Source organism: Hevea brasiliensis, chromosome 11 (assembly GCF_030052815.1).
Source record: "Hevea brasiliensis isolate MT/VB/25A 57/8 chromosome 11, ASM3005281v1, whole genome shotgun sequence".
Classification (NCBI taxonomy): domain Eukaryota; kingdom Viridiplantae; phylum Streptophyta; class Magnoliopsida; order Malpighiales; family Euphorbiaceae; genus Hevea; species Hevea brasiliensis.
Window position 1 is genome coordinate 19,172,355 of NC_079503.1, and position 26,857 is coordinate 19,199,211.

General features: G+C 33.7%; 1 long non-coding RNA gene across 1 annotated transcript; it reads left to right on the top strand.

The window, feature by feature from the left end:
* The first annotated feature begins 432 nt into the window (after positions 1-432).
* LOC131170594 (uncharacterized) lies at positions 433-25,075 on the top strand. The gene is made up of 2 exons (XR_009141387.1): positions 433-1,277; positions 23,212-25,075. It is a non-coding gene; the product is annotated as an uncharacterized LOC131170594 (long non-coding RNA).
* Positions 25,076-26,857: the final 1,782 nt, after the last annotated feature.

Consider the following 26,857-nt stretch of genomic DNA (forward strand, 5'->3'; position numbering starts at 1 on the left):
AAAGTTTTGCTTTATCATTCCCATTTAAAATTATTTCCTGGAAAATTATGATCAAAATGGATCGACCCTTTTTTTTGTTACTTATGTCTTTGCTCATGGTGTAGTGGAGATATAGAGGCTAGGGACAAACAAGGTTTTTAAGGTGAATGGACATCGGCTCAAGCCATTTTATGAAGGATTTCAAGCTCAGAGGAAGGATGAAATAATCTTGGATAGGGTTAATGAGGGGAAATGAAAATACAGGTTGTCTAGCCTAGGATGTTAACCAAGGGCACTTCTGGGAGGTAACCCAAGTTTTAGGCATGCCCACGCCTTAAGTTTTCCTTTATTATTTTGATTTTAATTTTTCTTATTATTTAAATTACTATCATCTTCCCCAATGTTTACACTAATCTTCTGTTCTTTATTTTTAGGCAGGAGCTGGACAATTGCTCTGGTTTATTTTTCTTTTTGTCAAGGTTAGGGTGGCAAGTCTACACATGTCCATTCATGGTAAATAAATAAATAAATAAATAAATCTTTCAAAATATACTTCTTAATTATTTTTACCATGTGCCCAACCCCACCCTATATTTACCTTCCAAATAAAAGTCAAAAAGTAGAATTACTTTATACCTTTTACTATCCCTCCATCTTCCCCCATTCTCCATCACCGTCACCATATCTCCACTGCCAACCTCACCACCATGCCCCTCAAATGCGTCCCCCGCCGTTACCCATATCTCCATCGCCATCGCAACCTAGCACCATCTGACTCTAACGAAGCTCCAACACAAGACAAGTCAGTAGTGTCAGCCTCCTTTCCTCCCGGAGCTGCTCAACCACCTCAAACACACCACCAATTCGACAGATCCAGAGATCACATTACCAACTCTAGATGATGGACCCTCAAATCTGATGTTATCGTAAACCACCGAGAAATGATCTACCCTGTTTCCATCATATTTGATGCCAGCTATGCTGCATTGCACTTCACCTCTATGCACCAGATCTCGTGAACCAGCAAGTCAATCAGCATCGGTGGGTTTCACACCAAGGTCCAAATCCACCACCATAAGCAAAAAAAAGGCAGCTTCTTCACCTCCACCATCCCAAACAAAGCACCAACCTTCCTCACCTCCAGAAAATGACACGGAGCAGCCTTCTGATGCCTCTGACAAAGATGAGGCAGCCCCAAGGTGAAAGAATCAATCTCAGCTCAATAAAAAGAGGCACTCAATTCCACCAACAGGAATTCAAGGTACCCTGCAATTCGAAGACGAAGCCCATCAGACAAGGTATAATACGCTTCAGCGGTTACCCATGGTACCTTATAAGTATATTCCCCTTGATACTTTGCGTAGCTTAAGAATTGAGGCTGATGTGATGAGAGTGTGTAGACCCTTATTTTGTGATAAGTATGTGCATTGAGGCCATGGGAAACCCGATGATGAAAAATTATATGACTGTAAGATGTAATTGGAGGCATGGAGCTGAATTATTAATTATGTGGCATGATCTTGAAAAAAATAAAAATAATAATAAAGTTTTGGGGAAATTAATTTAATTAAATTTAAATAAAATTTTATTTTATTTAAATTTCATATGGGTAGTTCTTAAATGAATCTAACTAAGTTTAATTGGGCTTCATATGCCTAGTTAGGAATTTTAAATGGGACCCATTTAATTATTTTCTAAAAATTAAAATAACAAAATATCTCTCTCCTCCTTGGCCCCACTCTCTTCCTCACTCCCTATTGGTGTCACCCCCTTTCCCTCTCTTTCTATTGGTTGAAACACCTCACCCATATTCCAGTCTCATCCAAATTCATCAATCCTAGTCATTTAAGTTACCTGAACTTTATCACACTAGGACTCCAAACCCTACCACACCTCTTCCTCACTCCCTATTGGTGCCTTCCATTTTTTCCTTTCTTCCTATTGGTTGAAACACCTCATCCATATCTCAGTCTCACCCAAATTTTGCAATCATAGTTGTTTAAGTTACCTAAACTTTATCACCCTAAAACTCCAAACCCTATCACACCTCTTTCCCAAAACCCTATAAATACCCCACTGATAAAAAAATAAAGAAAGGAGGTAGGAAAAAGAGAAAAAAAAAAAAGAAAAAAGGGATGATGGGAGGAAAGAGGAAGAGAAAATTCAGAGCTATAGGAAATTTAGAGATATTCAAGACTCTTTGAGTTCTTCCTTATTTTTTCTTTTCTTCAAGAAGATTTTCATACAAGATTTCTGGAAGGTCAGTTTTTATTGTTTTCTTTTCAAGATCTATGACACACAATATTTTAATTCTATGCTCCTTGTCTTCAATTTATTTTATATGTTCATATTGATCATGTAATCATGTTTAATTTGAGGGGATACACAACTCTGCACATGTTTAGTTTCTGTCTCTCGTATTTTTATTATTTTTCTTTAATTTTTTGAATCTGTAAAAAATTTGTAAAAATTATATTCATATTCTATACGAAATTTCATTAATTTTAGGCTCAAGAATCACTAAAAAAGCTTTAATATTTTGTAAGTTATGGCTGTTTGAAGTTAGGGTTCTTGTAAAATCTTATTTGCAGGATATCTGACTTGTAGAGCCCATATCTCCCTTGTTCCTTAATATTTTTGTGCAAATATAGTATCTAAAATTAACTTCATAATCTTATGAATCTTTTCCAATTGGCTTTGCATTATTAACTATTGTGGTTAATGAGTTATGAATTTTACAAAAAAATAGTATGATTCTGTCACTTAGAAAAGTTACGATTTATGTAGACCATTCGGCTAGGGTTTTGTTTGATTTATAAATTTTATGATCTTTCATGATATGTAGGCTGTCTTCTGTAATTTTTTTATGATTTTTAGGCATGTATAACTATTTTTAAAAAATCAGATTTCTTGCTACCATTAATCTGCCAGAATTTAGAAATTGTATATTTATTCATGTTCTTGTATTTTCTTAGGTTTTAATTGATATTTGATCTATTTTTCTATGTTCTTTTAATTCAAGAAGTGTTATGAAGTGTTTGGATCATGTTAGAAGACTTAGACTATTAGGTAGTTGTAACTAATTAGGAGTCTTAACCCTTTAGGAGACTAGAGTTAGAATCCAATGTAAATTGTTATTAATATTTTCTTTATTTCTTTTATTTTCTTTAGTTTCTTTATTTTTTATTACAAACAAAATTGGTAAGTAGCCCTAAGGTAAGTACCGAAGAGGGCATTTGCGTGGAGCTTATATGGAGCTAAACGGGAGTAAGCCAGGGATATCATTGCTATACTAGAAGAGAAGACCCTTTTTTAAGGGTAGCTTGCCCCAATGGCAACTGCATTTACCAACAGGTAAGTAGCTCTAAACTTCTCGAATAACCATTGGCATGAAATTGTAGTAATAATAGAACTTTTATTTGGTAAATTAAAATTAACTTTATTTTTAATTTAATTGACTTTTGCATGTAATTAATTTAAATAAATACTTTGTAAATTAAAATTAATCTTGTTTGTAAATTAAACTAATATTGGCATGTAAATAAATTTAATTTAATACTTGGTAATTGTAAAATAAATTTACATGTTAGAAATCTTTATTAGGTTGTGATTGTTTGGGCCTTATGTGATATTATAATAAATTACACATGTATATAATTAACTTAGTTTAATTATCCTTAGGGTAACTTGGTGAAAATTAATTAATTATGTTAAATAGAAACGTAGGGTTATTTGAAATTGAATTTGTTTGTAAATTAAATTCTCAATAATAAATTAATTTTAGTCATTTGGTAAATATCATTTAAATAATTAGCAACCCCATAGATAGGAATTACTTGTGCATGAAAATTGTGTGTAAACAATAATCCTTTTGTGAATTACTTGCGTGTGTAGGATTAGAATTACATTTTTAGGATAAAGTTTAATAAAGGAATAATAAACAAGACTTCTAGAAACATTAGTAGAGGACTGGCACTCGAATTAACGAGGTTAGACCAGGCGTAATGGGTGCCTAACACCTTCCCCTTATGTACCCACTATCCCGAACCTAGACATTGGGCTATGGTAATGACGGTTGTGGAAACTCTGCAAGGAGTAAGTTGCCATCCATGACCCTCGGAAGAAACACTGAATATGTCCCGGTTATTACCGGTGGCGACTCTGTCTATCTATGCCTTCGTGGCATAAATCCTTAGTACCGTGGTAGTGTTATGGGAAGACGGTACTTACCAGTGGTTTGATTCTATTAGGATTGTATGAAGTGCATGTCTAGGAAATGCTGTCTAAGGAGGTGGTACTTAAGTGAGACTATTGTGACTCCACCATCTTTCCTGTGCATTACCTGGTGCATTTTATATAATTTTAATGGATGATATTTCGCCTCACGCCCCCTCCTACAGTTTGGCGACTCCACTGGGGACTAAATGGATAGTTACTCCAACATGTTTCTATTAGTCTAATATTATTCCTTTGTTAAACTTTTTGCATTGCACTACACTATCACACGGATCACCCTTACCCTTTTAGCCTCGTTAGTACTAGCCAAGGAGACCATGGTTCTACTCGAGCTATGACGAATTGGTGAATGCTAGCACCCCATGCCCGTACCTTCGAGTATATAAAAGAGCCACAGCTCTGGCCGTTGTGCTTAATGGACAAGCTCTCGCATGGGTGACTCTTTTCCTACCCAATAAAGCCCATGAGCCATAGATTTCAACCCTAGGTACCTCGTAGATTTTTGTTGTGCTGGATTCGTATCCTTACTATTCAAACCATAAGTTCTAGTGGTAGTTGAGATGAACCTAGGCCTATACATAAACCCAATGTGTGTATAGGCCTAAGTCCATTTTAAACCCATGTTAAGCAAGAGGATGCTTACTTATGGTTAAACTTTAAGGATACAAATCATTTGTTTATAAAGGAAAGGTCGTCCTGGACCACCTCTTGTTGGTGTGTCTAGTGTACCATAGCCTAGGATAGAATTTTTTTCCTTACCCTACACGTGAGAGTTTAAGGTATAAGGGGGCGAAGATTCAGTTTTGGAGACATTCTTTTCAGTTTATAATTTAGTCTTTGGTCCGATTTTAGTTCGGTTTATACAGTTCGATTTTGGTTCAGTTTTGGTCGTATTAGTACGGTTCGGTTTTGGTTTTATAAAGGCAAAGGTAAAAATGAAAGTGCATATTCATGCATTCATGCATTGCATTCATACATAGCATAAGATGTTAAAACCTTGTATTTTTTTTTCTCTTGTAGTAAACATAGCTTTAGAACACATCAGGAAGACTTCTAATCAGGTCACTTGGGTTAGGGAAGGGAAGAGACTAATAAGGATTTTACCTGCACTACTTAAGATGGAAGAAACTATGGCCGTGCTTGATGAAATATTGAATGCTAAGATGTTTATGCTAGAAGAGACAATTGTGATCAACTTTAGAAAGAGGCCCCAAGGTAGGCCAATTAAGTGACATTAAAGTTATTGAGGTTCAAAGTGTGTCTCACACCCCAAGGAGATTTTTTCCAATTCAGCCAACCCTTATCTAAAGTTTTGGAGCGTCTCAAAGTTCAAGACCTCCTGTGGCTCTTAGCACCCAGACCACTACCAAATCTACTCCCACCTAGCTACGATATCAACCAATGTTGCCGGTTCTACCAAGCCCACAGTCATGACATCGACTGATGCTTTCAACTTAAGCATGATATCTAAGACCTAATTGATGCCAAAAGGATAATTGACCCAGAAAATCAACCCAAATACCCCATGCCTAGCCAAAATTTCTACCTACACTAAGTCTCTACATGATCTCCATCACCCCAAATAACCCTAACAGAATTATTGACTTTATCCAACCCATCCAAAAGCCCAATGAACTTATCCAACCCATCCAAAAGCCTAGTGAACCTATCCAACCCATCCAAAAGCCCAATGAAATTCAGTCTATAATGGTTGTTGACATTTGTGATAATTCTAGCTATGATGAGGGTCCTTTAGATGTCTGGACTGATTCTGATGAGGAGATAGTTACAACTAGATGGTTCAGTTCCACTAGTGTCTGATTTTCAAGTTGTTGGGATCTATGAAAACTAGATGGATCTAAAAGTGGCTACTATGAAGAAAAGAATGAAGTTTTTTCTTAGCATAGGCCTAGGAGAAAGTATAAATGGTCTGGTGACTTTCTTGAGATGAAGGGGTAGATCATAAGTCATGGTTTGGGCTATGATCCAACAGAAGAGGAAGAAGAGCCAAAGCCTCCTAAGTTCTTGAAAGAGGGGGCAATTACCTTGACATATGATTAGGGGTTACTACATGTGAAAGACCTAAAGCAGAAAATCAGCACCATTGATATAAGGATTGCATGGAAAGCCAAACACCTAAAGCTACACCCCTAAGTTTGAGTTTGTCTTTTGTAATGCTCACACTAGTGATACTGTTGTTTCCAATTCTGATGTACTTGATAAAGATTTTGAGGCAAAGATCAATAACATGACCAGTCCTTTTGCTTACTTGTTTGATGTTTATTCTAATAGGCGTATGCATAGCATTCATAATCATTTAGAATCAATTTCTATTAATGCATCAAAATAGATCTCTATTAATTTGGGTACACTAAATAATCCTAAAGACATTAAGTTAGCTGAAGATTTAACCCAAGAAGAAAGAGATAAATTTATAGCCTTGTTAACAAAGTACCAAGAAGCAAATACCTTGAGCTTAGAATCAGATGGCCGATTCCAAAGCCACGCTGGTGTCCTCATAGGAAAAGAGTGATCAAAAGTTGACTTAGCTAGTTATCCTAATGAGGAGTAAAATTTCATGCTATGAAGGATTAATAGTAACACATGTGGACCTAGAGGGAGAAGGAAAATGACATGAAGACATAAGGAGGTCTCTGGAAGTGAGAAAATACTCACAATAAGCCAATAAAAAAGATAGAGCAACAATTCATAGATTAGTCGCTCAACTTACTTGAGCTGGGGGGCAATTCTACAAACTTTTATGTGTGATAGAAAAATAGGCTAAGCAAATAATGAAAGAAATACATGCAGAAATGTGTGGTCCCCATATGAATGGAAAGGTTCTAGTTGAAAAAAAAAATGTTCAAAACATATAAGGATTGGCCTAAAAAACTCCTTTATGTTCTTTAAGGTTATCATAGTACTACAAAGACATCCACGAGGGCAACCCCATTCTCTTTAGTGTATGGGACTAAAGTAGTGTTATCCATTAAGCAAGAGGTCAAATCCTTAAGAGTGATGCTAGAAGCTAAGATCCTAGAAAATGAGTGGGCCTAGAAGAGATATGAAGAACTAGCTTTGATTGATGAAAAGAGGATGTGAGCCTTGTATCATATTGTGAAAACCCATATATATTTATTATTTATTATTTATTATTATTTTATCTTAATTAGCTAACAATAATTTAATATATTTATAATATATATATATATATATTTTATTAGATGGTCTGCTTATTTATTTTTAGATATATATATTATTTTTGAAATTAAATATATATCTGCAATCTGAACAACCCAGTTCAATAATAACTCTATTTCTATTCTACACCTAATAGAACTCTTGAAATATATATATATACCCTAATCATCTTTTCTGCTAAACTTTGCTCTCAAAACCTGTTTGTCACCTCCTTTTCCTACCAAATACTCTCAACAGGTACTTTCATAATCTTTTAATTATTGTTATACGTATATATATAAAATAATCTGATGTGCGCAGATAATTCTTAAATTTTTATTTCTCAATTTATCACCTTTGATTATGTTTTCAAAATAAAAATTCTCGTTCTTTGATCAATAATGAGTGAATTTGATTTTATTCTCTCCTTACAACTACTCTATAAATTTATTTTCTTCTCTTTGACTATTGGTACTGAATTGGTTTAATCATAATTAATGTGAGACAATAACTTTAAATATATATATATATATATATATATATAACATTGGCTTATATGCGTGCGTCCTGCATCCCTGCGTCCCTGTTCATTCCTGTGCGTGTATATATATATATATATATATATATATATATATATATAACATTGGCTTATATGCGTGCGTATGCGTGCGTCGTGCATCCCTGCGTCCCTGTTCATTCCTGTGCGTGTATATATATATATATATATATATATATATATATATATATATATATATATATATATATTAAAATCATTTTATTTTATTGTTATTTGATATTTCTCTTTAATACTTTGGGTGTGTAGGATATTCAAATATTCAATCAGTCAATTGAAATTGTCTCTCTTCTATTGAAAATAACTATTGTCTTGGAGGTTCCAGGTGAGTGGTGATTATAGTACATGGCACCGTTTTTGTCCCTTTTAAAATTTCTTAGCATTAAGTTTGTTATTAAATGAAATTTTAAATCAATATTTTAATAATGATTTTATATGTGATTTTCTAGAGTTTTATTTTATTATTGAATTTTATTTCGATTTTGATTAAATAATTGATTTTGTCAACTATCTCTGCATTAGACCCACTAGGATTCCGGGAACAGGCCTTTAATGTATTTATATTGATTGATATTTGACTATAAAATTTACCGATGTGTTACTGAATTGATTTGAGATTGATTTGATTTTATTGAATCGATTTGAGATTGATTTGATTTTATTGACTCTCTGAAACTATTGAAATACACTATTGGAATTGCACTATCAGTTATTATTTGCTATCTGAAATTTTTTATTGATTTTGATTGATTTGTACAAATTGATTTTCAGTTTTGAATTGGTACAAGTGCCCAGTATCTGTTTCTATTATCTGGCCCCGCCGTGTGGACTATCACGGTATTAGGTTGCATTGTCGAGTCATGCATCATTGCAGTTTATGGTTTGCATTAGTATCATATGCATTGATATCTGTGAAGGAGGAGGAAGGTATCTGATATCTGGTAGCGCGCTTACCATCTGGCCTTTGGTGATGTGGGGTATCATCACCCTGGTGCACTGTACCATAAAATTTTTATTGAATGAATTTCTTTTATATATATGTTTTATGAAGTTATTTTATTAATAATTTTGACAGCATGAGCATGATTTTATTGAATAGAAAATTTATATGTTTTATGAAGTTATTTTATTAATGATTTTGACAGCATGAGCATGATTTTATTGAATAAAAAATTTATTGTGAAATTAATCAAGCGTCTGCCTGTTCCTATTCCGTTGTGTGCTATAATTATCATTCACTGAGCATCTAGCTCAAACCACGTTTTCTCATCATTATTTGTTTCAGATCGTAGAGAATTCGGTGATCCAATATTCAGTCCATTTTCTGGAGAGAGACAAATTTGATTCGTTCTCATGGTATGCCCGAATTCATACTTTCTCGGGCTAATAATTAGTTTAGTTTATTGAACAGTTTAAGTTTTTATTTGAAATCTGTAGAGACTCCGCAGTTTACCTATGGGATATTTATGATGTTTATTCAGCATTTTGTTTATTTAGATTTTGTCTATTTTTGGGATTAGTAAGTGACAATATATATTTATTCAAGATACTCTGATAAGGCTTGCATGATTTAAGAATACTTAAATTATGCGCCGGTCACGATTCAAAATTTTGGGTCGTGACAAAGTTGGTATCAGAGCTCGGTTGAGGTCTAGTAAACTTGCGGAGCATAGGATCCTTAACATCTTTTCAGTTTATCATTGCTTTAGATGTCTGCGTCCTTCGTACCTTCTCACCTATCTTAATTTGGCTCACATTTTCAAATTTAATGCTTGTTTATTAAAATGAATAGGTGCCTGGGTCTGTTAGACGTAAGAGGAGAACTAGGGCCAAGGGTCTTAATGGTGCAAACCTTGATCCAACAGGGGAGGTACCACCTCAAACTATTAATCAGACATCTGAACAGACGTCTATGGCTAAGACTAGGGCATAACCATTCCTTTGTTTCTCCATACTTTTCCATGATATTTAGTACACCACCTACTTTGTTAGAGTATCCTTTATCTATATCAACACCTATGAGGAACGCAATAGACACTGATATGGTGTATAGGGGATTATAGTTCACATTGGAGATAGGGAATTAGCTGCAGATCTTGTTTCTTTGGATATGTTTGAGTTTGATGTGATTTTAGGCATGGATTAGTTAGCCACTTCTCACGTTTCATTGGATTGTCATAATAAAGTTGTACTCTTTAAAATTCCTGGGGAGGCAGAATTTCAATTTTAGGGAGATCGCAGTATGGCCTCTAGTAATCTTATCTCTGTAGTGAGTGCTAGACGATTATTGCGAAAGAGGTGTAAAGGGTATCTAGCTTATGTTAGAGATGTTCAGGTAGAAGGTGCAGGTTTGGAGAATGTTGCAGTGGTTAAAGAGTTTCCTGATGTGTTTCCAGAAGATTTATCAAGTTTACCCCCGGAGCGAGAGGTAGAGTTTCGTATAGACTTAGTTCCTGGAATTGAGCCCATATCTATGCCACCTTATCGTATGGCACCCGCAGAACTTAAGGAGTTGAAGGAGCAACTACAAGACCTACTAGATAAGGGGTTTATTCGCCCTAGTGTTTCTCCATGGGGTGCTCCTGTGTTATTTGTACGGAAGAAGGATGGGTCTTTGAGAATGTGCATTGATTATAGGCAATTGAATAAGGTAACTGTGCGTAATAAGTATCCTCTTCCACGCATAGATGACCTGTTAGACCAACTTCAAGGTGCAAAGTATTTTTCCAAGATTGATCTTCGATCTGGGTATCATCAATTGAGGGTCAAGAAAGAAGACATACTCAAGATAGCCTTTAGGACTAGGTATGGACACTATGAATTTCTTGTAATGTCTTTTGGTCTTACCAATGCTCTGGCCGCTTTTATGGATCTCATGAACAGAGTTGTCAAGCCTTTCTTAGATCAATTTGTTATAGTGTTCATCGATGATATTCTAGTGTACTCAAAGAGTAAGGAGGAGCATGAGCAGCATTTGAGAATTGTCCTTCAGACCTTACGAGAACACAAGCTATATGCCAAGTTCTCAAAATGTGAGTTTTGGTTAGATAGTGTGGCTTTCCTAGGCCATATAGTATCTAAGGATGGGGTGTGCGTTGATAAGAAGAAAGATGAGGCAGTGCTTCGTTGGCCTAGACCCACAACTGTGTCAGAGATTCGTAGTTTCTTGGGTTTAGCAGGGTATTATAGACGGTTTGTTCAAGACTTCTCTCGTATTGCAGCACCTTTAACTAAGTTGACACAGAAGAATGTGAAATTTCAGTGGTCTGAGGCTTGTGGAAAAAAGTTTTCAGGAGCTTAAGACTCGTTTAACTACAGCACCAGTGGTAGCCCTTCCATCCGGATCAGGGGGTTATGTAGTATATTGTGATGCTTCTAGGATTGGTTTAGGATGTGTTTTGATGCAGCATGGACGGGTTATTGCATATGCTTCTCGTCAGTTGAAAAGACACGAGCATAATTATCCAACTCATGATTTGGAAATGGCTGCAGTAAAATTTTGCTTTAAAAATCTGGAGGCACTATCTGTATGGTGAGACTTGTGAAATCTTCACTGACGACAAAAGTCTCAAATACAACTTTGACCAACGTGATCTTAATCTTAGGCAAAGAAGATGGGTAGAATTGCTGAAGGATTATGATTGCACCATACAGTATCATCCTGGAAAAGCTAATGTAGTGGCTGATGCTCTAAGCAGGAAGTCTTCTGGTAGTTTAGCCCATATATCTACCAAGATGAGGCCTCTGATTGGTGAATTACATGAGTTGCTAGATCAGGGAGTAGAGTTTAAAATCATAGCTGGATCATTCTTAGCACATTTTCGAGTCAGGCCTATCTTGATTAATCGAATTAAGGCTGCTCAGAAGAGGGATTCTCAGCTGTGTGTGATTATAGATAGTATTCATCAAGGCCAAGCTCAAGGGTTAATGTTGAATGATGATGGAGTTCTTAGTTATGGCACTAGACTTTGTGTCCCCAATGTTGATGAGTTGAGAAGAGAAATCATAGAGGAGGCACACCATTCTGCTTACACGGTACACCTAGGTTCAACTAAGATGTACCGTGATTTAAGGGAGCATTATTGGTGGGGTGGCATGAAGAGGGATGTTGCAGACTTTGTTGCTAAATGTTTGACTTGTCAGCAGGTTAAGGCAGAACATCAGAGACCATCTGGGTTACTTCAGCCATTGCCAATTCCCGAGTGGAAGTGGGAGCATATTGCCATGGACTTTGTTGTGGGTTTACCTAGTACACGAGGTGGTTACAATGCAATCTGGGTGATAGTGGACAGATTGACAAAATCTGCTCATTTCCTTCCGGTGAAGACTACATATGACTTTGCTAAACTTTCACAGTTGTATATAAACAAGATTGTTAGTCTTCATGGAGTTCCAGTTTCCATTGTCTCTGATCGTGGTACTCAGTTTACTTCTCGATTTTGGAAGAAATTCCAAGAAGCTTTAGGAACACGAGTAGACTTTAGTACTGCTTTTCACCCTCAGACGGATGGACAGTCAGAAAGGACCATACAGACATTAGAGGACATGCTTCGTGCATGCGTTATGGATTTTGGTGGCTGTTGGGATCATCATTTGCCTTTAGTGGAGTTTGCTTATAATAACAGTTATCAGGCAAGTATAGAGATGGCTCCATATGAGGCATTATATGGTCGAAAGTGTAGGTCACCGGTTTGTTGGGATGAAGTTGGAGAAAGAAGGCTTACTAGACCAGAGTTGATACAATTAACTTCAGAGAAGGTTCGACTAATTCGTGATCGACTTTTGACTGCTCAAAGTCGACAGAGAAGTTATGCTGACCCTAAGCGTAAAGATGTAGAATTTATGATTGGTGATCATGTATTTCTGAGAGTTTCCCCTATGAAAGGAATCATGAGGTTTGGGAAGAAAGGGAAGCTTAGCCCTCGTTTTGTTGGTCCATTTGAAATTTTGGAGAGAATTGGAGCAGTTGCTTACCGTTTAGCCCTTCCACCTGGTTTTGCACATGTACATCCAGTTTTTCATATTTCTATGCTTAGGAAGTATGTACCAGATCCATCTCATGTTTTACAACCTCAAACCATGCAAATTAGGGATGATATGTCATATGAGGAACAACCAGTAAAGATTTTATATCGACAAATTAGGAAACTTCGGTCCAAGGAAGTGGCTTTGATCAAAGTCTTGTGGCATAATCACTCAAGTAGTAAGGCCACATGGGAGGTAGAATTTGAAATGCGAGCCAAATATCCTCACTTATTTGATTCTTCAGGTTAGAATTTTGTCTATTCAAATTCGAGGACCGAATTTTCTTTAAGGGGGAAAGTATGTGAAAACCCATATATATTTATTATTTATTATTTATTATTATTTTATCTTAATTAGCTAACAATAATTTAATATATTTATAAAATATATATATATATATATATATATATATATATATATATATTATTAGATGGTCTGCTTATTTATTTTTAGATATATGTATTATTTTTGAAATTAAATATATATCTGCAATCTGAACAACCCAGTTCAATAATAACTCTATTTCTATTCTACACCTAATAGAACTCTTGAAATATATATATACCCTAATCATCTTTTCTGCTAAACTTTGCTCTTAAAACCTGTTTGTCACCTCCTTTTCCTACCAAATACTCTCAACAAGTACCTTCATAATCTTTTAATTATTATTATACGTATATATATAAAATAATCTGATGTGCGCAGATAATTCTTTAATTTTTATTTCTCAATTTATCACCTTTGATTATGTTTTCAAAATAAAAATTCTCGTTCTTTGATCAATAATGAGTGAATTTGATTTTATTCTCTCCTTACAACTACTCTATAAATTTATTTTCTTCTCTTTGACTATTGGTACTGAATTGGTTTAATCATAATTAATGTGAGACAATAACTTTAAAAAAAAAAAAATATATATATATATATATATATATATATATATATATATATATATATATATATACACGCGCGCAGGAATGAACAGGGACGCAGGGCGCACGCTTCACATATATATACACACACACACACACACGCAGGAATGAACAGGGACGCAGGGCGCACGCTTCACGCATTTATTCTCTCCTTACAACTACTCTATAAATTTATTTTCTTCTCTTTGACTATTGGTACTGAATTGGTTTAATCATAATTAATGTGAGACAATAACTTTAAATATATATATATACACGTGCAGGAATGAACAGGGACGCAGGGCGCACGCTTCACATATATATATATATGTGAAGCGCGCCTGCGTCCCTGTGCATTCCTGTGCGTGTATATATATATATATATATATATATATATATATATATATATATATATATATATATATATATATATATATATATATATATATATATAGTTGGCTTCTATGCGTGATAGCGTGCAAGTCCCTGTTCATTCTCACAGGTGTATATATATATATATATATATATATACACACGCGCAGGAATGAACAGGGACGCAGGGATGCAGGATGCACGCATATATATATATATATATAAAACGTTGGCTTATATGCGTGCATCCTGCATCCCTGCGTCCCTGTTCATTCCTGTGCATGTATATATATATATATATATATATATATATATATATATATTAAAATCATTTTATTTTATTGTTATTTGATATTTCTCTTTAATACTTTGGGTGTGTAGGATATTCAAATATTCAATCAGTCAATTGAAATTGTCTCTCTTCTATTGAAAATAACTATTGTCTTGGAGGTTCCAGGTGAGTGGTGATTATAGTACATGGCACCGTTTTTGTCCCTTTTAAAATTTCTTAGCATTAAGTTTGTTATTAAATGAAATTTTAAATCAATATTTTAATAATGATTTTATATGTGATTTTCTAGAGTTTTATTTTATTATTGAATTTTATTTCGATTTTGATTAAATAATTGATTTTGTCAACTATCTCTGCATTAGACCCACTAGGATTCCGGGAACAGGCCTTTAATGTATTAATATTGATTGATATTTGACTATAAAATTTACCGATGTGTTACTGAATTTATTTGAGATTGATTTGATTTTATTGAATCGATTTGAGATTGATTTGATTTTATTGACTCTCTGAAACTATTGAAATACACTATTGGAATTGCACTATCAGTTATTATTTGCTATCTGAAATTTTTTATTGATTTTGATTGATTTGTACAAATTGATTTTCTGTTTTGAATTGGTACAAGTGCCCAGTATCTGTTTCTGTTATCTGGCCCCGCCGTGTGGACTATCACGGTATTAGGTTGCATTGTCGAGTCATGCATCATTGTAGTTTATGGTTTGCATTAGTATCATATGCATTGATATCTGTGAAGGAGGAGGAAGGTATCGATATCCGTAGCGCTACCATCTGGCCTTTGGTGATGTGGGGTATCATCACCCTGGTGCACTGTACCATAAAATTTTTATTGAATGAATTTCTTTTATATATATGTTTTATGAAGTTATTTTATTAATGATTTTGACAGCATGAGCATGATTTTATTGAATAGAAAATTTATATGTTTTATGAAGTTATTTTATTAATGATTTTGACAGCATGAGCATGATTTTATTGAATAAAAAATTTATTGTGAAATTAATCAAGCGTCTGCCTGTTCCTATTCCGTTGTGTGCTATAATTATCATTCACTGAACATCTAGCTCAAACCACGTTTTTTCTGTCTGTTATTTGTTTCAAATCGGTAGAATTCTGCAGCTGATCCAATATTCAGTCCATTTTCTGGAGAGAGACAAATTTGATTCGTTCTCATGGTATGCTCGAATTCATACTTTCTCGGGCTAATAATTAGTTTAGTTTATTGAACAGTTTAAGTTTTTATTTGAAATCTATAGAGACTCCGCAGTTTACCTATGGGATATTTATGATGTTTATTCAGCATTTTGTTTATTTGGATTTTGTCTATTTTTGGGATTAGTAAGTGACAATATATATTCATTCAAGATATTCTGATAAGGCTTGCATGATTTAAGAATACTTAAATTATGCGCCGGTCACGATTCAAAATTTTGGGTCGTGACACATATGCAGGCTTATCAGAGGAAGATAGCTAGAGCCTTTAATAAGAAGGTGAACCCAAGAAAGATCAAAGAGGGATACATGGTTTTGAAACAAGCTCGGCCCATCCTTTTTTGATTTAAGAGGAAAGTTTATCCAAGCTAGGATGGTCCATACATAGTCAACAAGATCTTACCAAAGTAAGAATATTAGACCTGGATGGAAATGAATTTCAAGAACCAGTCAATTTAGACAGGCCCAAATGGTATTTTGTGTGAAATAGGCCCGCTAGGCTGAAAAACTGCAAAAGGAGGTCTAAGCAAAAGTGAGGGTCAAAGAAAAAAGAACGAAAGAAAGAAAAAAGAAAATGAAAAGAAAAGAAAAGAAAAAATGCTAGATTGAAAACCTACAAAAGGCATTCTAGATAAAAGGAGAGATGAGAGAAGATTTGGATGGAAAACCTGAAAAGGCCATTCAGCAGGTTATAAAGCTTATTTCTAACTTTGGAAGGTTAGAAATTTAGCAAAACTAAATGTAAGAGGGAGTAATGGTGTACCTGAATAAATAAAGAAGTTTTTATTGTATTAACTAGGAATGGATTTTATTTAACTATGATCGCGAATGTTTGTGTCTTAAGAGATACATCAAATGATTAAGTAATTAAACTGCATTGTTTTGATTTAATCTATGTATTGTGAGCATGACAGAATAGGTGCTTGATATGAATGCCCTAGTGATTGTCTAATTTTTTTTTTTAAAAAAAAAGAGAAAAAGAAAAAGAAAAAGAAAAGAAAAAAAGAGAGCTCGCTAAGTGGAAAACCTGAAAGGGCTGCTTAAGCAAAAGTTAGAGCATGCCCGCTGAAATGAAAACTCGAAAGGACATTTCAGGCAAAAGTTAGGGCACAAAGAATAGAGTTCATGGAAGAGAAATGAGTCAAGGCAGAAACCATGGGGGGAGAGAAGAAAAAGAAAAATCAAAGGGCAATTGTATTGTGACCTTAAGGAAGTCTTTTTGGTGAATAATTTTCCTCAAAAATTTTAAGGCTAAAAGAAAGTTTTTGCAAAAAGAAGTCCCTCAGAGGACTAAGTTTTTTTTAGAATCTCTAGCAAAATCAGCATGCCCATGATAGGAAGCAGCATACAAGAAGCACAAAAATCACGAAAAGAGTTTTGAGGTCCAGTCATCTAAATTTTTTTTCAAATCATGAAATAGATATTTTTTGGTAAGTCCTTAGACGTTGTTTAGGGCGCATGACATAGTTGTGTAAGGCATAGAAGAACTTGCATCAACATGTCACCTGTAGGTGCGTAAGGCATAGCATAACATGCATCACCATAGTTTCAATTGTCGAACTACGAGGGGGTCTGATTCTTCCTTAGGATAGCGAGGGGGATACGTAGGTAGTTTAGGACTACGGTCCTAAATACAAATCCACAACATTTCAAATCACACAGTTGCCATTGTCATGAGACCGTAGCTAGTTTCATAACATAGAGTGTATCGACAGAGCAAAATGCACTCAATTTTCACATGGCACAGCTATCACTGTTATGAGACCGTAGCTAGTCTCATGACGCAGAGTGTATCGACAAAGCGAGATACACTTATTTTTTCACATGACACAGTTATTACTGTTATGAGAACATGTAGGAACGGAAGCGTGAAAAACACAAGTTTATACTATTGAATTCAAAAATTTTCACCTAGGGTCACATGCATCATGCAAGATTTATTTTTTATCTATTTGATTTCAATGATAAACAACATATTAAAAATCTTTTAATATGTTTTTGGATCTGTATTTGCCATTTAAGATTTTAAAATTAATCAGATTAATTTTAGAACCCTAGATTAAATCAAGAACGATTACACTAACCTCTTGATGCACTGCAGCGTGTCTGCGCCTTTGAGATTCATCTTCAGGACACCAGATGTTGTCCCTCTAGCTTGTCCACACCAAGAACACCTATGGCAGCCCTTTAAGAGCTTCTAAAGCTTTTTCTATTAATTAGAAAATCAAGTTCTGCCTTTTAAGAGGTTAAAGATGTAAACAGGACACTAGAAACAATTTCTAGTGTTCTTAATTCAAGAGATTGATGGCTAATCTCTTTGAATTGATGAGAGATGAAGAAGAATAGAGGGAGGGCTGCAAAATGGCGTGACAAAGGAGTGTGGCTGCTGGTTGTTTTTTCTTTTCATAACCACACTTAAATAGCTAGGTTAACACATTAAACCCTTGCCACATGTCACCCTTTGATTAGCTCTAGGTTTAAGTGACCCAATCATATTGTGCCAAGTGTCAAACCTATATTTAATCTTGATTTTAATCATCTTACATGATTAAAAAACATTTGGCAAGCTTATGTGTAATCCCATGTGTCACCATCTCATGGTGCCACGTGTCGCACTGTGAAATGACCAAAATGCCCCTGTGTCTTAATTTTGAGTTCTTAACCCAAAATAATTATTTTTCTTCTTCTAATTAATTTATATCAAATATAAATTAATTAATTAATCTCTATTAATTAATTTCTCATTAATTAAATTCATATTTAAACACTTTAAATATAAATTTAATTTATAGTACACATCCAATTATCTAGATTTGGTTTCAAGTCATGCTAGGGACTTTGCAATTCAATTGCAAACCAAACCTATTTAATTAATCAATTAAACTCTTTAATTAATTAATTAAATCATATTTAAATAGGTGATAACTTGTGTATGTGTGTGACTTACTAGGCTCATCACTAATTGGCAATGAGACATGATATCAACTATTAATATCATCAGAACTCTTTCTTACCATAAATGATTTCTCTAAATCATTTTATGAACGTCATAGACCATGGTTAACACCTAGCATAGCATGCCATGGCCACCCAATTAGTAATAAGGTTTACCTTAAATGAACCTATAATCATATGTTACCATGCACTAGAATCTCTCTGTTACAAAATCCCAACTCAAGCTGGAGTCATGGTTTATGTCAAACTCCATTTGTTATGAATATTATGTTCTCTTTTAATTTCAGTTCTTGATTAAAAAGATTTTCTCATCAGAAACTCTTTTCTGAATAAATCTATATGTCCTGGCCAGGAACTTGAAACATCAAGAACAATTAAATGAACATATGATTTTATCTCTATTTACTTAGAGGAACAGATTCCATCTTGATCAACACCTACCTCCATATATAACTAGTAGGAGCCAACACATGCCCATATACCCATACACAGTACAAGTATGAAAGCAGTATCAAACTCAAACTACCTATATACAAGATAACTGTGCTATCTCAGGTCTAAAGATTATATGCACTAATATGATTTATGACAAAAGATTAACAAGAGTAAACTCCATGTGCTTGTCATAAGTGTCACTGGTTCGGCCTACTTATCATTTATAAGTGCCTATCATATTTGTTATATGGCATGAGACTCACCATTCCATCTTATTTATATCTCATATAAATAACTTGGGAACAAATATGAATACAATCTTTCTGGATAAGTCATGTCCTTATTATGAAGTATCCTCGATTGTGAACCTATTTATGATACTTTGTACTAGAAATATTGTCACTCATATTCTTAACAACTTAAGAATAATATTTCTAACAAAATATCAATGGACCTTTTCTATTACACATAAATATATTATGTAAACAGAAAAGTGGAAATGCCTTTTATTAATAAAATATGTACAAGATACATACTAAATGATATGCTCTAGGGTATACTACTAACAGAACATAGCTAGTCTCATAACATAGAGTATGTCGACCGAGCAAGATATACTTGATTCTCATAGCCAATGTTTCATAGTTATTAGAAATTTGAGTTTCACTTTGACGAAACTTGAGCAATGCTTTCGCATTGATTTCAACTTTCGCCAAAGTGGGGGGCAAACTGTAGACCCTTATTTTATGATGAATATGTGCATTGAGGCCGTGGGAAACTCGATGATGAAAAATTATATGACTGTAAGATGTAATTGGAGGCATGGAGCTGAATTATTAATTCTGTGGCATGATCTTGAAAAAAATAAAAATAATAATAAAGTTTTGGGGAAATTAATTTAATTAAATTTAAATAAAATTTTATTTTGTTTAAATTTAATATGGGTAGTTCTTAAATGAATCTAACTAAGTTTAATTGGGCTCCATGGGCCTAAGAAAGCCTAGTTAGAAATTTTAAATGGGACCCATTTAATTATTTTCTAAAAATTAAAATAACAAAATATCTCTCTCCTCTTTGGCTCCACTCACTTCCTGACTCCCTATTGGTGTCACCCCCTTTCCCTCTCTTTTTATTGGTTGAAACACCTCACTCATATTCCAGTCTCATCCAAATTCATCAATCCTAGTCATTTAAGTTACCTGAACTTTATCACACTAGGACTCCAAACCCTACCACACCTCTTCCTCACTCCCTATTGGTGCCTTCCATTTTTTCCTTTCTTCCTATTGGTTGAAGCACCTCATCCATATCTCAGTCTCACCCAAATTTTGCAATCCTAGTTGTTTAAGTTATCTACACTTTATCACCCTAAGACTCCAAACCCTATCACACCTCTTTCCCAAAACCCTATAAATACCCCACTGATAAAAAAATAAAGAAAGGAGGTAGAAAAAAGAAAAAAAAAAAAAGGGATGATGGGAGGAAAGAGGAAGAGAAAATTCAGAGCTATAGGAAATTTAGAGATATTCAAGACTCTTTGAGTTCTTCCTTATTTTTTCTTTTCTTCAAGAAGATTTTCATACAAGATTTCTGGAAGGTCAGTTTTTATTGTTTTCTTTTCAAGATCTATGACACATAATATTTTAATTCTATGCTCCTTATCTTCAATTTATTTTATATGTTCATATTGATCATGTAATCATGTTTAATTTGAGGGGATATACAACTCTGCACATGTTTAGTTTCTGTCTCTCGTATTTTTATTATTTTTCTTTATTTTCTGAATCTGTAAAAAATTTGTAAAAATTATATTCATATTCTACACGAAATTCCATTAATTTCAGGCTCAAGAATCACTAAAAAAGCTTTAATATTTTGTAAGTTATGGCTATTTGAAGTTAGGGTTCCTGTAAAATCTGATTTGCAGGATATCCAACTTGTGGAGCCCATATCTCCCTTGTTCCTTAATATTTTTGTGCAAATCTAGTGTCTAAAATTAACGTCAGAATCTTATGAATCTTTTCCAATTGGCTTTGCATTCATATCTGTTGTGGTTAATGAGTTATGAATTTTACAAAAAAATAGTACGATTCTGTCACTTAGAAAAGTTACGATTTATGTAGACCATTCGGTTTGGGTTTTGTTTGATTTATAAATTTTATGATCTTTTCTGATATGTAGGCTATCTTCTGTAATTTTTTTATGATTTTTAGGCATGTATAACTATTTGTAAAAAATCGGATTTCTTGCTACCGTTAATCTGCCAGAATTTAGAAATTGTATATTTATGCATGTTCTTGTATTTTCTTAGGTTTTAATTGATATTTGATCTATTTTTCTGTGTTCTTTTAATTCAAGAAGTGTTATGAAGTGTTTGGATCATGTTAGAAGACTTAGACTATTAGGTAGTTGTAACTAATTAGGAGTCTTAACCCTTTATGAGACTAGAGTTAGAATCCAATGTAAATTGTTATTAATATTTTATTTATTTATTTTATTTTCTTTAATTTATTTATTTTTTTATTACAAACAAAATTGGTAAGTAGCCCTAAGGTAAGTACCAAAGAGGGCATTTGCGTGGAGCTTATATGGAGCTAAACGGGAGTAAGCCAGGGATATCATTGCCATACTAGAAGAGAAGACCCTTTTCTAAGGGTAGCTTGCCCCAATGGCAATTGCATTTACCAACAGGTAAGTAGCTCTAAACTTCTCGAATAACCATTGGCATGAAATTGTAGTAATAATAGAACTTTTATTTGGTAAATTAAAATTAACTTTATTTTTAATTTAACTGACTTTTGTATGTAATTAATTTAATAAATACTTTGTAAATTAAAATTAATCTTGTTTGTAAATTAAACTAACATTGGCATGTAAATAAATTTAATTTAATACTTGGTAATTGTAAAATAAATTTGCATGTTAGAAATCTTTATTAAGTTGTGATTGTTTGGGCCTTATGTGATATTAGAATAAATTACACATGTACATAATTAACTTAGTTTAATTATCCTTATGGTAACTTGGTGAAAATTAATTAATTATGTTAAATAGAAATGTAGGGTTATTTGAAATTGAATTTGTTTGTAAATTAAATTCTCAATAATAAATTAATTTTAGTTATCTGGTAAATATCATTTAAATAATTAGCAACCCCATAGATAGGAATTACTTGTGCATGAAAATTGTGTATAAACAACAATCCTTTTGTGAATTACTTGAGTGTGTAGGATTAGAATTGCATTTTTAGGATAAAGTTTAATAAAGGAATAATAAACAAGACTTCTAGAAACATTAGTAGAGGACTGGCACTCGAATTAACGAGGTTAGACCTGGCATAAGGGGTGCCTAACACCTTCCCCTTACGTACCCACTATCCCAAACCTTGACATTGGGCTATGGTAATAACGGTTGTGGAAACTCTGGAAGGAGTAAGTCGCCATCCATGACCCTTGGAAGAAACACTGAATATGTCCCGGTTATTACCAGGGTGGCGACTCCTGTCTATCTATGCCTTCGTGGCATAAATCCTTAGTACCGTGGTAGTGTTATGGGAAGACTCAGATTACCAAAGTGGTTTGATTCTATTAGGATTGTATGAAGTGCATGTCTAGGAAATGCTGTCTAAGGAGGTGGTACTTAAGTGAGACCATTGTGACTCCACCATTTTTCCTGGGCATTACCTGGTGCATTTTATATAATTTTAATGGATGATATTTCGCCTCACGCCCCCTCCTACAGAGTTTTTGCTAAAATTGGTTGGTTGAGCTATATGAGTATTAATTGTTCTACCTATGTGGAGTTAGTTCAAGAATTTTATGCTACTTTTACATTTACAAAACCTGAAATTTTTTATTCACTTACACCAGATTTGATAACTTTCATATTGTTGGGCAAAGCTTTTTCTTTGTCCATCCTTGAATTTAATGTTGCCTTAGGTTTTGTGGATGAGGTTTCCTTTAGTCATGATGCGTATTCTACCCCTTTATGTGATTACCTTCATGATTTTGTGTCGATAGAGGCTTATAGAGAGCTGATTGGGAATCCCACTGCCACTTTTGACCCCAGCCGAGCTAAAGCTAATTCAGGGAAGTTGCAGTCCTCTTTTCTTTCCTTTTTGTGCTTTAATTCTTTTTCACATTGGGGACAATGCGGGAATTAGGTGTGGGGGAGGTTTGGATATACATATACATATATATATATATATATATATATATATATATATATATATATATATAAGAGAAAGAATTATTTTTCATGGGATTTGTTTAAATATTTAGACTCTAATGTTGGATTCTGATAAGGGTTTTGGGATTTTATTTTTTTCCTACTCTTTTGGTACTACCTTTTTGATGACTTTTAGTTCTTTTTGGAAGAGTTTATCATGAATGCTTGTTTTTTTGCTTGTCTTTGACCATAACTTTTGTCTAATTAAATCATTAACTTCTAACTTGAAGTTACCCAATTTTTCTTGTCTTGAATTGATGAGATATGCTAGATCATGCAATAAATTTGATGTGATCGGATTTATTCTCCATTTTTCATGGAATGGATGGTTGATTTTGATTGTACTTTTCATCATAAAGTATGAGGCTTGAATTAATAAGTGAAATGTGTTAAATTTGCTTGATTTAAATTGATGTCATATGCATAAGGAATATTTGTTTAAACTCATTTAGTCACTAAATTGTTCAATGTGTGAATATATATAATGAGAATTGAGGTTGCTACATTAAAAAAAAAAAAAAAAAAGAGTTTTGTTTCGCTATTTTGACTTAGTTGAGTAACCAGGGGTCTTCATGCACCCCATGTTAACACTCAGGCCAAAAATTAAGTAGAATATGAGCAGTGCTAGTAGCCACCTAGGGTTGTGTTGAACTGGGTAACCGGGGGTAGCCACCATAAACTGGTCTATCTTTGTGTCAAAAGGTCTATGACACTCTGAGCAAGTCTAAAAGTTTTGAATAACTTAAAAGCACTTCAATTTCGTATCGCTGGGTAAAATTGTGCGAAATTTGTGACTTGACAGGTTAGCGGATGATTCTTTATGCATTGACTTAAGCTATTTTGGAACTAAATTGTGTGGATATTTTGAAAATGCTTAAGCCTTGTGTTTTATACTGATAAGAACTCTTAAAATCGATTATTTATTATATAAGAATTGAGAATTACTAATTATGTTATGTTTATTGTGTCTTTTAGTGTTTTGCATCAAGAATGGATGAGGAGACCTAAGTGACTGGATGTTAGTTGTTATTGATTGATAGATTTGGGTTATGCTTGAGGACAAGCATTCGATTAGTGTAGAGGAATTTGATAATGTGCATAATTGGTATATATTTTATTGGGTTTGCTTGATTTTTTGGGAAAATATTGAAATTAATATGTTGAAATTTATTTGATTTCGTGTTTCTTTGGCTAGGTGATGATGAATGATTGCAAAAGTGAGATTTTGGATGCTTTTCGTGAATATTTGAACTGTTGGCTAGAATTTCGGATGTTAAGGGCTAATTTCCAGAATTTGTCCATTGAGCCATGCCCACGGCTTAGGTTGTGCAGATACAAAGCAGAGGCAGAGTCAATTGCATGACTGAAGATTTTATTTTAATTGAGTTCAAGCCTAATTTTGGGAGGATTGTATTTTAAATAGGACTTTTGATTGGGGAAATTAGGAAGAATAAGTTTTATGCTTACTTTTTCTCTCTTTTCCAAAGTTAGTTAGAATTCTCCCTTTATTAGGACTTCTTATATTTTATATAAGGAAAAAAATGCAGGTTTTAGGAGAGCGAAAAATTACAGAATTCCTTTTATTTCTCTTTTGCTCATTTTTAAACCATGTGTGGCTAATTCTTCTTTGATCTAATAAAGGTTAATTAAAGTCAAGGTTCATTCAAGTTGTGAGATCTAACCTTAATTCTTTTCTGTAAATTCTACAGTACTTATATATTCTTTGTATCCTTGTTTATTATTTTGTTGATTGCGCAATAAGAGCTCATTGTATAATTGATAGGATATTAATTTGCCAATTGAATATCTAAATCCGTAATTGTCTAGATATTTTGATAATAAGTGGCAGGTAACATGATTTGATTATACTCAGATTTTTAGATTGTGTTATAGGAATATATAATCTAATATGAACAATCACGCTTGTTGATCTTGTTGATTAAGGTTGGGTCTTTCTAGTTCTTTATGCTATTAGCAGATTGAATCCTAGGCGCACGTCAGGATTGTTCATTAATAAGGGATTAATCATAGGTGCATGACCGACTAATCTAAAATTAAGGAAAGATTAGGTTATTAGAAGCGTTTTCAATAACTATAACTCATCTATTGCAGTGTTTTAAGATTATTATTAGTGTCGATGATCAACTTTTGAACTTGACTGAGATTACCTTTGCTAGATGATTGTGCTAATTGATTTTTTTTTTCTCATTATTGATCTGCAATTATTTAATTTAATTTAGCCATATTCTGCAAAAATTCCCCCATTTTAATTTTATTTGTATTTACTTGGCTTTCAAAGAATTGGCAAAATATCAGTCCCTATGGATTCGACTCTACTCATCCTAATTGCAATTTATTTGAGTTTTAGAGAGTAGGAATTATTTTTGGTGGATTCGGCACCCATTATATGCTTAAATCCATTAGAATTTTATTAGCAATAGCTGCATACTATTATTATGAAATTTGGCAAATGGATGTCAAAACTGCTTTTCTCAATGGAAATATTGAGGAAAACATTTTGATGGAACAACCTAGAGGTTTTGAGTCCCAAAATCGTTCCAAGGTGTGCAAGCTAAAACGATCCATTTATGGGTTAAAACAAGCTTCGAGGAGTTGGAAAATCCATTTTGATGAAGCCATTAAATCTTTTGGTTTTGTTAAAAATGAGGATTCATGTGTTTATAAGAAGGTTAGTGTGAGTGCTATCACTTTCCTTGTCTTATATGTAGATGACAATATTATTAATACGCAATGACGTAAGTATGTTAATAACTGTTAAGGTATGGTTGTCAAATACATTTTCCATAAAAGACTAAGGGGAAGCAACCTATATTCTTGGAATTCGCATCTATAAAGATAAAGCGAAAAGAATAATTGGTTTATCCCAAAGTCTATATTCGAAAAAAGTGTTAAAAAGGTTTAACATACTTGATTCCAAAACAAGATTGTTACCAGTAAGACATGGTATCCATCTTTCTAAGAAGATGTCTACTAAGACACTTGAAGAAAGAGAGAAAATGGTCAGGATTCCATATGCTTCGACTATTGGAAGTTTAATATATGCAATATTGTGTACTAGGCCAGATATCGCATATGCTATTAGTTTGACTAGCAGGTTTCAATCCAATCCAGGTTTGGAACACTGGATAGTTATCAAGAATATCCTTAAGTACTTGAGAAGAACTAAGGATTTATTCTTGATCTATGGAGGTGGCGACCTATAATTGGATGGTTACACTGATTTTGATTTTCAATTAGATATCGATGATAGAAAGTCTATCTCTAGTTTTGTGTTCATTTGTAATAGAGGTGCAGTTAGTTGGAAGAGTTCCAAACAGAGTACAACTACAAACTCCACTACAGAGGTCGAGTATATTGCTGCATCAGATGCTGCAGAAGAGGCTGTTTGGACAAAGAAGTTCATGATAGAACTTGCAG